The sequence below is a fragment of the Protopterus annectens genome, chromosome 2.part1 (genome assembly GCF_019279795.1).
Source record: "Protopterus annectens isolate FY-2018-M chromosome 2.part1, PAN1.0, whole genome shotgun sequence".
NCBI lineage: Eukaryota > Metazoa > Chordata > Ceratodontiformes > Protopteridae > Protopterus > Protopterus annectens.
The window spans coordinates 1,403,782-1,420,582 of record NC_056729.1 but is presented as its reverse complement, the minus strand read 5'-3'; positions in this window follow the sequence as shown (position 1 = coordinate 1,420,582).

Genomic DNA, 16,801 nt, shown 5'->3' with positions numbered 1-16,801 from the left:
TAATTGAATTTGGGTATTAAAAGAACAAAAAATAAGAAAGAGGGAAAAATAATTGATAAAAGAATGTTTTGTGTCATATTGTTAATTTGGAACCAAAGAGTGAAGGAAATTTTGTTTAATGAAAAATGGGATCTGGCTGTGATATGAAAAAAAGGTTTTGTTTCTGGAACTTGGATTGGGGGTCAAAAAGTAAAAACTAAGTGTAACAGATATTTGATGAAGGGAATGTAGAAGGAGGATATGATGCAAACATTGCTTATTGTAAATATTGTATATAATGTATTTAGTACAAAATATGTATATAAAATGTAAATTAAGATGATTGTTTTAATAAAGGACCCCTGCTCTTTTGTGAGCTGGGATGTTGTTTCTTTTGTGAGACTTTTGGTTTCCAGCCCAGCCATGGAGGTGCCTTGGAAAAGGAGGAGGGCATATTGTGAGTGTGGAGGAGATGGATGGTTTTGTAAGTGAGAAAACCATGAAGAGTTTATTTATGAATGTGAACAATGTTGTTTCTTCACAAAAAGATGTGGCAGCAGGAGGTGAGGTGTCAGAAAAAGTAGAGAGATAGCATGATAAGGGAGGAACAAGCTAGGAAAACATTGTAAAGGTTCTTGAGCCTTTACAAGTTTTATAAATCATGTTTCAGGAGGAATTATTTAATGATGAAAGAGACTGACCATGAGGATATATTATTATAACGCTCAAATCTGGAGGTTTGCAGAATGTTTACTTAAATGACAAAATGACATGACATATCATTATGGACCTCATAAATAAAAACATGGGTGACCTCCAAACCGTGGATCCTACCCAATTCAGCTTCATGAAGGGCAGATTCTGTCTGTTAAATAAGATGGATTTCTTTAGAAATGTGACCAAGGCCATTGACCAGGACAAATGTGTGCACACAGTATTCCTCAAACTGACAAAGGCTTGAGGCACAATCAAACATTCAGGCATTACTGATAAACTTAGCAAACTAAATGTAAACCCCTTCATTGTAAGATGGGTTGCCAACTGGCTCACAAACTCTATGCACGCTATAAAAAAGGGGTGACTTCACATCAACCAGCAGACCTGTTACTAGTGGGGTGCCACAAGGGTCAGTGTTAGGCCCTCTACTGTTTGATATGTACTTCTCAGAAGTGTAGGTTAAAACTAAGGGGTTGTGGCTGACCAAGTTTGCAGATGACGGAAAACTAGGTGCAATCATTGAATCCCCAAATCATGTCAGTATACTCCAGGAGGGTCTCACACAGACCAAGCCTCACCAAGAGGATAAAGGATCTTAAACATATGTCATATGCTGCCCGACTGAAAAAACTCCAGCTCTATTCAGTCGCATACCGCCTACTCAGAGGTGATCTGTGCCTAACGTACAAGGCCATGTCCAATCCTGAATTAATGGACATGCTCCACCTCAGAAAATCCAAATCCATCAGAGCCACGAGAACAAGTGACTTAAACCTCAACACAGAAATAAATAGAACGTGCTGGAGGGACAGATTCATAACCCAGAGGCTCCCTACACTCTGGAACAGAATCCCAGTCCATGTTAGGCAGAGCCCCTCACTGACTCTATTCAAGAGAAATCTCGACGAGTGGATGGGAGATCGTAGGTTTACCCTGGGGGTCATCTCTGTGTCACTACTAGACAGAGGCATAGTAAACTAAACCCTAAAAGGGCGTGGTATTCTCATCCTAAGGGGTGGTGTTAGCCACATACACTCTGGCTAGACTTATAAATGCCCTAGGGCAGATAGCCTAGTACGAACCTATGAACCTAATAACTGGTGTATTAGCCACTGTCTAAAACTGAATGCAAAGAATTGCATCATCATTCCCTTCACCACAAAAAATGTCCTCTCACACTATCACATAAACAATACCCTAAGTACCCATGAATTGGTAAAGGACCTGGGATCACAAGTTGACTGTGAACTTAACTTTAACCAACATGTGTCTACTGTGGTAAGGAAAGCTATCTAAGTAGCACACTTGATTAGTAAAGGCATCACCGCAAGAGCAATATACTCAGCACTTATTCAGCCAATAATTAGTATAACACCCCATTTGGCATGTACCATACTAAGCACCTGCAGCAATTAGAGAGACCTCAGTGGTTTCTAACAAAGAAGATCAAGGGACTCCAGCTTGTGCCTTATGCAGACTGAATAAAGTCTCTGTCACTATAGTCCATATTGTATAGACTTCTTAGAGGAGACTTATGCCTGGCCTGCAGAGCAACCCAAGACCCAAACCTAATGAACTTACTACATATCTGTAAATCAAATGGGATTAGGGCTACCCATTCCAGGAGGGGCCAAAATATGTCCTGTGACTTAAGCAGAATATGCTGGTGGGACAGATTTATCTCCTAGCAACTGCTGCATCTTTGGAACAAGCTACCAATTCATGTGAAACAGAGCACCTCTATTACACTGTTCTAGACGAAACTGGGTGAGTGGATGGGACACCATAAATTCTTACTGGGGACAGAGCCCACAACCCTCTTGGACATGGGCAGCCATCACTAAATGCAATCTTGAGTTTTGACTAGCATTTCTATGGTACTACATTGGGATGAAATAGCTAGACTTAAAATAACCCTTGGGTCAATAGGCTAGTAATCTCATATGATCCTATGATTCTACAATCCTATGAATAAATCTAAGTGAACCAGAGAGCAAAAACACATTTTGATGGGGAGAGATTATGAACAGTATACAAGAAGAAGATGTGAAATAAGTTAGCAGAAAGAAGAAAAGATTGTATGCACAGACAGTGAAAGAAGGAAAACAGAGAGAAGAGAAGAGAACTAATTTGATAAGGAGAGATGTTTAGTAAGGATAAGTAGTAAGGAAGAAAAAGAACTTAGGAGGTATGACATTTGGGATAATATAATTTCAACTTTGGGGACTTTATCTAAGGAGGTAAGAGCATTTATACATATTTATAAAGATACATGTCGTGACATTCGTTTTGAGTCAGTCCAATGCATGGAGAAATTCTTAGTTCAGTATGAAGAAAGAAAACAATTGTAATTCATGGAACTTATATGTGATATAAACATTTAATACAGAGGAAAAAAAGAGAGAATTTATGTACAGTTTCAAACTGAAGTTGAAATAGAGGTATTAAAAGAGTTTGAAAACTGCACATAAATATGTTATTGGAATTATAGACCTGGAAAAGGAATTTGACATGGTATCTCACAAAATACTTCTCTCTGTCCTCACTAATCTCTCCTTTTCCCACTGTGCCACCAACTGTTCCATAGCTATCTGTCTGGCTGGAAGCAAATAGTTGTTTGGCAAGATTAGCTATCCCCTCGCCTTCCCGTAACTCTTGGTGTCCGCCAAGGCTTCATCCTTGGCCCCCTACTATTTTCCCTATTCACCAATAACCTAGATACCTCCACCAAGCATGCTTCTTTCATGCAATGTGCAGATGACTACATCTTCATCTGCTCTGCCCCCAATTTACCAGAACTTCAAAAGATCACACAAGAGTCCTTCACATCTGTAGAAAGCTGGCTATGCAATGCCCGACTTCTACTCAGTCCCAACAAGACCAAACTCCTTATATTCTAACCCTCCAAATTTAACCAGATTTCTGCCCACTTCAACATTCTTGCCAAAGACAATAGCTGATTTTAAAATTTAATTGCATATGTAATAAGCATTAAATTTAAGCCATATGACTAACTTATATATTTTTTTTCTCGCTGTTAATATCTACCAGATTTTAAGTATTCAGTTTGCTATTCTACCTGTATAAAGACTAAGTATCATAATTGCACTCTTATTATATGCAATGTCACTACCTGCTACTGCTGTAAGAATTGTCTTCTAGAAGCATTGTCATACAAAATTATTGGTCTTGTCTCCCACTTGACCAATTTATTCTGTGCTAGTCTTTTTACCGTTATGAATGTCTGTTACTATTTTTTTCTTTATTGTATTATACAGTTTTCTTTCTACTAACAAAATAGTTTACTAACAATGGAGCTTTTCTCCCTGGGTCTCCGCTGAAAAAGGGTTTTATGCCCAGTTGGACTCTCCTGTAAACAAATGTAAAATAAAATAAATAAAAATAAATCATCTCCCCATAAGAGCACACCAAACTCCTTAGTGTGGAGATTGACAATAATCTCATATTTGACTTCCACATATCTCTTACTATAAAAAAGTACACAAAAAACTTGGGGCGCTATATAGAAGCAAACGATACCTAACCAAGGCAGCCAGAACCTCTACTGCCAATTCCCAACTAATCTCTACCTTACTCTAAGCCTCTCCTATACTCACCAACCTTAGGCAGTCTGTCCTAAACTGGGTCAAAACCTGCTACAATAAAATTGCAAAATTTGCAACAGGTGCATTCTACCACAGCCACCACTGTAACACACTTAGGGAACCTGACTGGTTTGAACACCCACAACTTCTTCACCTGAATCATCTCTCATTTGCCCATAAACTAGTAAACCACCCCCATAAGATCTCATCTCTTCAAAACACTGTGCAACTCTACTGCTCCTCTAGACCCCTACGCTCCAATAGCAAGAATCTACTTCTTACCACCAAACCCAAAAATCTCATTAGGAGATCTATTCTCCTGTGCCATATCCAAACTATGGAACAAACTCCCCGCCTTGATAGTCAAGTTACCATCCAGCAGTCAATTCAAAACCTCACTCACGTCTCACCTAAAAATGCACTGTCTCTGTCTCTGCTCCAGTCCCGATTAACAAAACTCAAAACCTCACTCAAGTCTCACCTAAAAATGCACTGTCTCTCTCCCTGCTCCAGTCCCGATTAACAAAACTCCTATCCAAACAGTATAGTTTTATTTTTTATTATCTGCCACTGAACATGCTTTTTCAGCATAATTCTTAGGTTTCTTTATTTGTCTCTTCAATTTGTTACAAGAGCCTATTTTTCCATATTTATCGTATATTTTGTTTCTTACTATGGATCTAATTACTCTGTTTCATATTATGTCATGTTCATTACTGTAAACTCATTTATTGTTGTATGTTTTACTTATTTTTACTTGTGGAGCTTTTCTCCCTGGGCCTCCACTGAAAAAGGACCTGTGTCCAATCAGACTTTCCAGGTAAACAAATGTAAATAAATTAATAAAATTATAGTAGAGGGTCATGGACCGGGGGGTTGGGAATGTGGGGTTTTATTAAAAATGGGGGTAAAAAAAAAATATATATATATATATATATATATATATATATATATATATATATATATATGTATATATATATATATATATATATATATATATATATATATATATATATATATATATATATATATATATATATATATATATATATATATATATATATATATATATATATATATATATATATATATATATATATATATATATATATATATATATATATATATATATATATATTATCCAAGTAAGATAAATGTAGAAAGAATTAGTGGTACTGATAAATATTGGGGGCACCCAAAGACATGCTTCTTTTGCAGAAAAATATAATTTAATTACTAATTGTGATAAAAGAAAATGTTTTATTTGTGGTAACATGGGACATGAAGCTAAAACGTGAAATGAAATGTAGAAAATGTGAACAGATGTGACATTTATGGATGGATTGTAAGGAAAATGTAGAAGATATAGGGGTAATGGGTAACAGATATGAGCAAGAACAAGAACAAATATGAAAACAAAATCCATAAGCAGATCAAGTAAAGGAACAGGAAGAGCAGCGACTGATAGAAGAAAATAGAAATAAAGAAAAAAAATAATTTATGAGGAAAGAGGAAAAGAAAGGGAGGGAGAAACAGTAGAATCATGTGAAGAAGAAGACATAAACTGGACAGTGATTAAGAGAAAAATGAATTATATAGGGAAAAGTGTAAAAATAGAAAATGGAATTGCAAGTGTATAAGTATGAACAAAAATAAAAAGACATAGGATAGAAGAAAAATGTAATAACAAAATAAAAGGAGGTTTAACATGTTAGCTGTAAATGTGAATATTATAAAGAATATCAAAAGAACATTAGGTGTATTCAAATGGTGTTCTACACTTGACATGGATATTATTATATTAGAAGATACAATAATTTTAACAGAAAAAGTGTAATTACAAGCAGAGAAAAACTAAGAAAAGGTGATATTATTTGAATATGGGAAAAAGATACATAATCTGGCTAGATATATTATGGCAAAAATCAATAAGAATTTTAGATTATACCTTAGTAATGTTGGGTAGAATAAGAGTGATTGATGTAAGGTAGAAAAAGAACATTTATAGAATTATTGTAGTTTATGCATATGCTACAAAAAACTAAAGAGAGGTAATGTTTAAATAAATCTCAGAATATGTTGTCACGATTATGGAGATAATATTAGTGAGGAACTTCAATTGTGACTTGAGAAAAAGCAGAAAAGAAGGAAGTTATATTAAGTCAATGACAGCTATTATACAAATATATGGAATAATAAACAGTGGACATGTAAGAAAAATAATATAAGGAGAGAAATATATTATTTTATAATTTCAGAAAGTTTGAAAGCTGTACAAGAAGGAATAATAATAACAGTTTTTTTCAGATCATTTAGCAATTTGCATAGAGATTCAAGAAAAGGGGATATTTAAGGATAGGTAAAGGTTCTAAAGACTGAATGAAAAAGACTTGAATGAGGAAGATAGAGAAGGGGTTAATGGGCTCATCAATTATGGAAAGATCATGTAGGTATGAGAGTTTTCTATAGAGACTGGATATGGTAGATATGTTTTAAAGAAAAATATAAAAATGCTTTTTTTTAGAAAGGCAAAATTAAAAAAAAAAGAAAAAATATAAAGAATTCAGTCAAGAAGTATTTAAAGAACTAGTAAGAAACAAGAGAAATGTTTTTGAAAGGTGGAGAAGTATGCATGAAATGAATCAAGAAAAATTAAAAAATGTTTTTTAAACAAATATTTTCTACAAAAAAGAAGAGGTCACACCATATTTAAATAAAATAGTAAAAGGAAATGAAATAATAATAAGAAAAATAAGGAAGAAGAAATGAGAAAATGTTAACACACAGCAAGAAATAAAGGAGGCAATAAAGGAATACATAGAAAATACATTTAGAATGAATAAAGCAGAAGAAAAACAAAAGTAGTATGTTAAAAATGTAACTAAATAAGACAACAAAATGCAAGAGAAAAAATAACTATGAAGGAAATAAATTATATATTAAAGTTAGTAAATATGGACTTAGCCACAGGATTGGATGGAATTGAGTATTACATTGATAAAGATATGAAAGATTGGCAAGAGAAGCATTTTTTGGAAGTATTGAATGAATGGTTAAAAAATGGAATGGCAGTAAATGAAATATGGCTGGAAGCAATGAAGTATATAAGGAAGAAAGGAGAAAACAAGATATAAGAAACTGGAAATCTATAATATTAAATAACACAGATTATAAGATATTTATAAAAATCATAGGAAAAAAGATTAGAAAATAAAGTTAATACACTACTTGAAGACATATTTTTGGTAAAAAGGGGAAAGGAAGTCAAGAATTGCTGATGATAGTGAGATAAGTTGCAGGTGATATAATGAATACAAAGGCTGAAGTTAAAATTATGGCAGGTGATTTGAGTAAAGCATTTGATAAGACTCAACATGAAGTTTTATAGGATTTATTAAAATATTATAATATACATGATAAAAAAATATTTGTTTTGGTGTATGAGAATAACAAGGTGAAATTAGTGAAACATAGATGGCTAAATAAATAAATAAATATAAGAAGTATTATAAAGCAGGGATGTCCTGTAAGTGGTATTTTATTTGCATTGGTTATGAATATGATGGTTAATAAGATAAATAGAACTTTAAAAGTAGCAGGGTATACATTGAGAGAATGAATTCAATTACCAGTGATGTTTGCCTATGTAGATGATATAGTGTTAATAACTAAAATAAAGAATGGATGTAAGAAAGGACTAAACAACTTAATCACCATTTAAAGTCCACTGGTATTTATATAAATTAAGGATAAAAGTAAAGGTATTGTACCAATCGATAAAATAGAAGGTATTCAGTTTAATAAGAAAGTAATAGAGATATTAGGGATATGATATTGGACTGACTTTTATAGAATGCAGCAATGGGAGAATGTCATAAAGAAGTAGGGAATATATGTTTGTTCTGCCAGACATTTAAGATGCGGTTCAAGAAAAAAGTATATTTAATCAATTTCATCTTACTGGGAAAATTGCATATTTAGTAAGTGTGCTTATGCTACCATCAAAGTATGAAAAATAATTAATGTCAACTGTGTTCTCATTTAAATGCGGATCAAGGTTAAACCAAGTGAGAAGAGAGAAGTTGTATGTTAAAGAAGAGGAAGGAGAGTTAGGTTAAATTAACCCAGTTATCCATGCAGCATCTATAAATTTATAGAAAGTGTTGACATGGTTAAAATAAAGTGAGGGATCTTTGATAACTATATTAATGAAATAAATATATAAGAAAATATGGGAAAGGGTAGGTGTACGGAAAAGATGGAAAGGGTATTTGAATGACAAAATGAAAGAATATCAAGACAAAATTTTGTTATGGAAAATAAATATAAACAGTGCAGAGAAAAATGGGAAAAACTGAATTTAAATATAATAAAAATATTGAGTCTATCAATTGAAACAACTAGAAAATGAAAACAAAATGCTATAAAAGCAATATTTGGGTGGTGCAAACATTTTTATGACAGTCATGATTTTTTGTGGAGATTAGTGATAGAAAATTTACCATTGAAGGTAATATGCCATATAAAAAATACAAGAAAGAGTATGTAATTATTGTGGTTAAACTGAGACTACGGAACATGTTTTCTTGATTTGTAAAAGAATAAAATACTTGTGGGGAAAGTATGTGAAAATAAGATTGTAAAAAGTATTAAAATATAAAAAAACATAAATATGAATATGTTACAATATGGATATTATGGTAACAAAGGGCATAAGGATTCTAATAAAATTGATAAGAAGATATTTTATATTATATGAGTTACATGGAATGAAATATTAAACTAGGTAAAATTCAATGGAAAATGTATGTTGTTGTAAATATTGAAGAAGGTACAATTTTGGTTGTGGAAAAAAGGGTTTGGGAAATAAAGAAATGGAAATTATTTAAAAAAGATTAGAATGTATTAAAATGTAAGTAGATAGTAACGTGAAAATGTTTAAAATGCATATAATTGTAAACAGTGTATAATATTTTAATACTGTGAATAATGTGAATAATGTAAATATGATATGGTATTTAATGTATTTAATAAAGAACCCCTACTATTTTCTGTGGGATCTTATGCTTCTGCCTGAGGTACCACCAACTCAAGCAGATGGGGCCTTGGTTTAATGTCTCATTCAAAAATGCCACACTCAGGAGAGCAAATTTTCCTTATATTGCAGTCTACTTTCAGAAATCAGTCTATCTAGTATGGGAATAGAGCACATAGCCTTTTGCCCCAAAGGTGAATGTGTTATCTCTTGTGTCACTGCCACTACCTTCATAAGGCATCGCTCCATCCTCCTCATCTGCTTATGACTGGCAGATACCTGTAGTATCTCATGCCTCTACAGGTATACAGAAGGACAGAGAGTGCATTCTTGAGTATGCTGGTTATATAACCCCCTTTACCCTCTTGCCTATCAATTGTCTACACTTTTAATCAGCAGCACATTGCAATATTTATGTACACATATGTAACTAAGGCACATCATTGTATGAGAATACATGGCAACTAATGTCATTAAAGTGCATCACAGTGATGGCTTTTACAAGTACATATCCCTAAAGTGCAACAGATCTATGACTGGCAGGTTAGCATATCATTATGCCTATATTATAGCAGTTTGGTGGTCTGTACACTATAGTTGGCACACATAGGCCTCACCAAATGTGGCAGTAAAATGTTTCCTGCCATGTGTATTTCAGTAATATACATTTGTTGCTCTTTGATAATGTACTTGCAATGCATATGACAGCATATATCCATACATCTGAATGGTATGGTAATGGATATTAATGGTGGTCACTTATACTTTGACCATAAGCATCATAACAAATGCTTTGCAGAAACATGTAGACACGCAATTCTGTTGTATACCATTAGTGTTATAGTGGCTTGTATAGTACAACTCATGCCATCTGGTGCTGCAGCGTTCACACTCCAAAAATTTCAAAACAAAGGCATACTGATAGACATACTGTATATATAATGGAGATGTAAGTAAGAGCAATATGCATGCATTATGTATGTACTTATATAATTACCAAGTCAAGATCCACACAGCTATATGCAGATGATGAAAGCAATACCATGTATAATACAGGATATATGTGATGTTGCATTTGGTTCACTAATGCTACCAAGAACTTATATTAACCTGTTTTTTTTGGTACAGCAAACACACACTGCTAAATATTCATCAGCATTTGGTTAGCATGTTTCATTCACTATATTAATAGAAATTAATAAGATTCTACTGCATTCAATCTTAGTCCCATTATGCAGATTGGTGTATTGCATATTTAATTGGCAGATGACAGTGGATGAAACCTCTGCGATCTTCACTCAATTATGTCCATCATGTCCTTAGCTGTACCTGCTAACACTGGCAACAGATTCAGTAAGTTTTTAAAGCTTTGTCTTTCCTTCTGGGCATCCACAACTCTCTCTGAGTTATTTACTATCTACAGATGTATACCGCATCTTCATTGTATAGTTCCAAGGTAATGTTTCACTGACATTTGCAGATACATTTTGTAAATATATGCTAATGTTTTCCTGTTCATAGGCATCCATAACATTTTTCTGAAGTTTTAATATCTTCAAATGTGTGCTACTCTCTCATTATGTGGCTCTTTTGTAACAGCTGTCAGACATTGGCAGAACTATCTTATAAATATATGCAACTGTTTCCTTATCTGAAGGCATCTGCACACATTTTCTGTTGAGTTCACTATTCATAAATGTATAATGCTCAGTCGCTGCATGCTTCTCAAGTAACAGTTGACAGACGTTTGCAGATTAATTTTATATAAACAAATTTTAATGCATTACACTCCACACATATCCAAAAATGCAACTGAATGTTATTTGTGTCCTCACGTGGAAGCTGGTCTATGCTAACACCTATGATAACAGAAGCATGTTAACTTTCTCTTACAAATTCAGTTGTTTAGGTTCATTGTGTTCTGCTGTCTTCACCATCAAGTATGTTCATTCAGTGGCTGTGTGGCTTATACACACATGAGTGTACATCACATGTTATTCTACATATATACGCCTTGATTCTCCAACAACTAAATTCATGATAGTATTCCATCTCCCATGATACATACAGTTGACATATGTGTGCAGTGCTTACTGTTATTGCCATTTGCTGTTCAAGTATCTAACACATATGACAATACTTCATTGACAAATATGTTCCTGCATAACAACCAGGTTTGCATTACATTGCATGCTATGCTATGTTGCAAAAAATTGCCTATTAAATATAGCACAGGTATGTAACTAGATGCTGGGCCATTACCATAATACTGGGCCGGATTCACGAAGGCTTGCACGGAATCTAAGAGTAGTGTAAGACTCCATGCAGCCTTTGTGATCCAGGAACAGCCCAAAGTCTGTGTAAGAGTCAAGCTAAAATGGCTCTTACACGGAGTGGGCGTGGATAAGCTAATCAACTCACTTGCAGCCGAATAGCATGCAAATGAGGCTGATTAGCGATCCAGGAAGCCCAAAACAGCTTGTGTAAGAGCCGTTTTAGCTGCAGAAATGTACTCAGTTGACAACTGAGTACGTTTCTGCAAACACGGCAATGGAGCCATGTCAGCAACAAATAAAGGGTGCATATGTGATAGGCAGCATGCCAATGGCCAAATATGTGGCCATTGGCAAGGTGACCCCATGCAAATATATTAAAAATATAATTTTTTTTTCGCGATTGCCGATGTTTAAACCAGCGCAGCCCAAGAACGGGCTGCGCTGCATAGAACATAAAACGAAGGTTCTAAACCTACAAATGTAGGTTTTATGCAATACATGGAATGTCAATGGAGGGACCAGCAGAGCAAAACCAACATGGCCACCGTGTAGTGGTTGCTAAGGGGGGAAGCTGAGTCTAAGAGATGTAACTAAGCATTAGTAGGCAATCTGATGCAAATGAGTGTAAGGATACTGAATTCCACTGTCACATAGCAAATGAGCACATTCTGAGTAGTGTAAGAGTTACATATGGGGAGGAACAGAGTAGGAGATAGGTGACATCACAGGGGAATGGTAGAAAGAGATGCAGTTCATTGGAGGTTAGAGTTACATGACAGATGTCAGACAGATATCAAGGAAAGAGGTGTGCCACTAAGTAAACATGAGAAAGTCAAGAAATGGAAGGTGTATACTGTTGCCTACACCAAAGTTTCTTGCTGGACGTGTATCTTGCGTGTGCGCGCCACAAAGCGTGTAAGGCAGTGTGCGCGTGTAAGGCAGACTCAGCATGTGGGGCGTGTTGGGAGATGTTTAACACCGTGTGCGCAGGCGTGCGTGTTTAAAACCAAATAAGCAGATTCTGAACTGTGTAAGTATGTGTGCGTGTAAGCCACTGTGAGCGTGTTTCTGCTGGTTTGCACACGGCTCCACCCTGAGGAAACAGAAAGGAAAAAGGAAGCAACAGATGTAGTAGGAAGTTAGCAGGGAATACTGCTGGAGCTAGCAGGTGAAAACAATTAGATGCAGGCAATTACACAGGCAGAATACTAGGCCAGCCCAGCACTTAAAACTCTGCAAACAGCAGTGCAGAATGTTTCTCTCAAGAGACACTGCAAGACAGGAGTTAAGTTATCAGAAGTGAAAACTGAAAAAGCTGAACTCAGAGCAGAAATGTTAGGGGCTGCCATAGCTGTCATAATGAGACATAGGCGACTTGCTGAGGGTGGTGACAATGCAGATGGTGCCAGACAACCCACAGTGAGGAGACGGAGAAGAGTGTACAGGCCCAGGGTCACCTACCACGGGTTACATGAGCTGGAGATAGTAGAGCGCTATAGAGTGGACAGAGACCTCCTGCAGCAAATAGTGGAGCTGTGCAGGCCACGCCTCACACACAGAACCAACAGAGGGGAACCCATCCCAGTGGAAACCAAGGTATGTGTTGGCCTAAGAATACTAGCAACAGGTACCTTCCAGAGACCAACTGGCGATATGATGGGGATATCACAGGCATCAGCTTCCAGGGTACGGCACCAGTTCCTGGATGCCATGTCAGCACATGTCGGTGATCATGTATACTTCCCCAATGCCTGTGAGGTATTGGCCAGCAACATGCGTCTCTTCCAGCAAATAGCGGAATACCCTGAGGTAGTGGGTGCAATAGACTGCATGCACATACGCATCAAAGCACCAGCCGGTGAGCGGGGCAGGGCATACATCAACCGCAAGGGCTTCCCCTCCATCAACTGCCAGGTTGTGTGTGATGCCCAGGGCATAATAATGAATGTGTGTGCTGGCTGTCCTGGGAGCTACCACAATTCCCACATCTGGCATTTGACGCAGCTGTACCAGACATTTGCCAATGGGGACATCCCGCACGGACACCTAGTGGGGGATGCAGGGTATGCACTGGAGCCGTGGCTGATGACACCCATCAGAAACGCACACACACCTGAACAGGAACGCCATAATGAGGCACACGCACAAACACGTAATGTAATAGAGCGTGTGTTTGGGCTGCTCAAGTCACAGTTCCGGTGTCTGGACACATCTGGTGGAGCCTTGCAGTACACACCAACTACATGTACCCAAATTGTCATGGTATGTGCTATGCTACATAATATGATCTTGCGAAAACAGCTGCAGCAGGACCAGCATAGGGCAGGGCCAAACAGCCCCCCACCATTGCCAAGGCCACCACAGGCACAGCGTGACTCGGAGGAGGAACAACCTGAGCCTGCCTCAGTAGGCAGAAGGAGGCGTGCCCAGTATGCCCTGGCCTTGGCAAAGAGGCAACGCATAGCACATACATTGGCTCAGTAGGAACCGTGGGAATGATACCCCTCTCTGACTCACTCATATAGTAACAGGGATGCCTAACGTGACACAACCTGCTCTCAAACATGTACAGGGAAGTGTAATATGCGCATCCGACAGAGGCAGCCCTGCAGCACCACCTGAGGCATGAATGCTATGTGTTAAGTAATGTAACACCAAGTACCATATGCACACCTGAGGACCCTGACTAACATCCTACCCTCAACAAGCAGCATGCCACAACATGACAACGAGATGATCAAGTGCAACAATTGACTGAAGTATCGCAGTTACTCAAAGGGGACCCAATGTGTGCCAGTCTGGGATGACATGCTGAGCATGACATGATGCACCACCTGCTAGGACTGGCGTGCACCTATCAGTGCAGGCCGTATGGATACTGGCAAAGGCTGTTGTCACGCACAGTGTGCCCTGAATAGGTAAGGCTCAAAACACAAACCTATCTCCATAGGTACCAGAAGGGATAAGAATAAGATAAGGGATAAGTTGAAACAGCAAGATGCATGCAGTCTAAGCTCATCCAGCATGGAGAATGTTGATAACTGTGCTGTAACAGAAAACTGAGGCAAGGCTCACAACAGCACCCTAACACTACCAGGTTACACCTCATACTGTGCTGTACAGCCTCAAAACTTGGAACAAGCTACAAAAGGAGGGTGACTAGCAAGAATTGTCAAGGATAACCACACCCCCATGTTGGTACCACCACAAAAAGCAGCATGGACTAGCCATGCTCAAGTAACAGTGGCTAAAACTGCCCCCCAGTTTATAGCCTGCTACAGACTACTGGCCCAACACCAGGAACTGCATCCGGCCGATGCTGGAATACATGAATATATCAAGTCCTCTAAACCAAATTATATTGGGCGACTGCAAATACCCAGACATATAGACTGGGAGCATTATACCAGCTGAAACAGTGTAGGACAAAATTCATCGAATCCACAAACCAAAAGGCCCAGGAACAACGTACCACCCCCACAAGAGGGGTAAGCATACTGGATGTGATAATCAGCAACATGGGTATGGGATGTCAAGATGAGAAGTGTATTGCTCACTGGTAAAACCAGACCATATAGTAATCACACTGGATATACAAATCCTGACCACAGTCCCTGGCCGGAAAACCACAGTGGAAAACATGTGCTAAGCAATATTTGCACACCTCCAAACTGATGTGGAATCTATTAAAGGTCCCGTGCAGGTGCAAAATATGGGCCACACCTCAGAACCTGTAATACAGCCATTCCATGAACACTGCCAGGAATGCTTGGATTATGCAGTTCTAAATTAAAACAAGACACAGTGCCTAAATCTGGCATGGTGGACACCAGCCATAACCAAAACATGCAAGAGAATGAGGAAGCTACTACATGATAGAGCAAACATGAACAATGAAGTAATTACTGATCAGTAGTATGGCAATAAAATCTGTCCACACATGCAATCCACTAAGGCCAGCCACAACAAGTGGAATCTGTGAATCCTGAGGCAATGTTACACCTGCCCCAAGTACACAGACAACCGCCAACTCCACCCAAGAAATACAAATATATGTGAGAGATGCAACCATCCATCCAAACTGGAGGCTGAGCTCCCTCAACTCAGTACTCCCAAAACAAGTCAGTAGGAGAAGGTAACCACACACACCACAAACACATACCCGCATAGACCTATCACAACTGCAAACCAAACACATAAACACAGAAATACATTCCCGGAGGCAGAAATCACAAACACAGCACACCAACAGAGGCCTCTAAAGCAGACACCCAATGAAACAGCCTCCAAACATAGCACATGCAACACATAGCACACAAAGCTGGTGTGCCAAACAGTCACAGGCCAGAAGGAGAAACAACATGCCTGATACAGTTGTAATAGGTGACTCCATAGTCAGACACACTGCTGTCCCGCACACCAGACTGAACAAGGGAAAGGGTACAGTAAGCTGCCTGTAGGCTGCCACAATATGCCACCTAACAGAAATATGTAAGTCACTCCAAAGCAAGCAGAAATATGATGCAGTCATAGTCCATGCTGGTGTGAATGACCTGAGATGTACTGCCCTAGACTACATGTAAAGAGACACAGATGAGCTATCCGATTATGTAGTCCAGGCCGGTATGACACTCACCATTTGCAGCATCCTACCCTTACCAAGAATAATGCCACAGTACAAACACGGAATGATCAGTCATAGCAAGTAGCACACTTACTGGTGTCATTCCAAGGGGATCCAATGTCTGTCTGCTCGGGATGTCATGCTTGACAAGCCACGCAGCTGTCCTTGGGATGGCCTGCACCTGTTACCCCTGGGCGTCTGAATATTGGATAAGGCCTTTGCCACCTCCATAGAGCCTTTTGTAGGCAAGGCTGAAAAAACTGACCCACCACCCTAGAAAACATAAGTGGGAAGAAACATAAGGGAAATGCTGACCAATGCCAGATGTGTACACCCCAATATGCATGCTCCAGAGGCCATCCCCAGAATAGAGACCATCAATGTCTGTGCAGTGACAGAAACCTGCTGCAAGGCTCCTGATAGCACACCAGCACTACCAGGTTATACCACGTACCATGTGTCATGGCCCCAAAACCTGGAACAAAACATAAAAGGAGGGTGAGTATCCATAGGCAGCACAGACACCCATATGTCCAGGTAACTGACAATGCACAAGGCAGTGGAG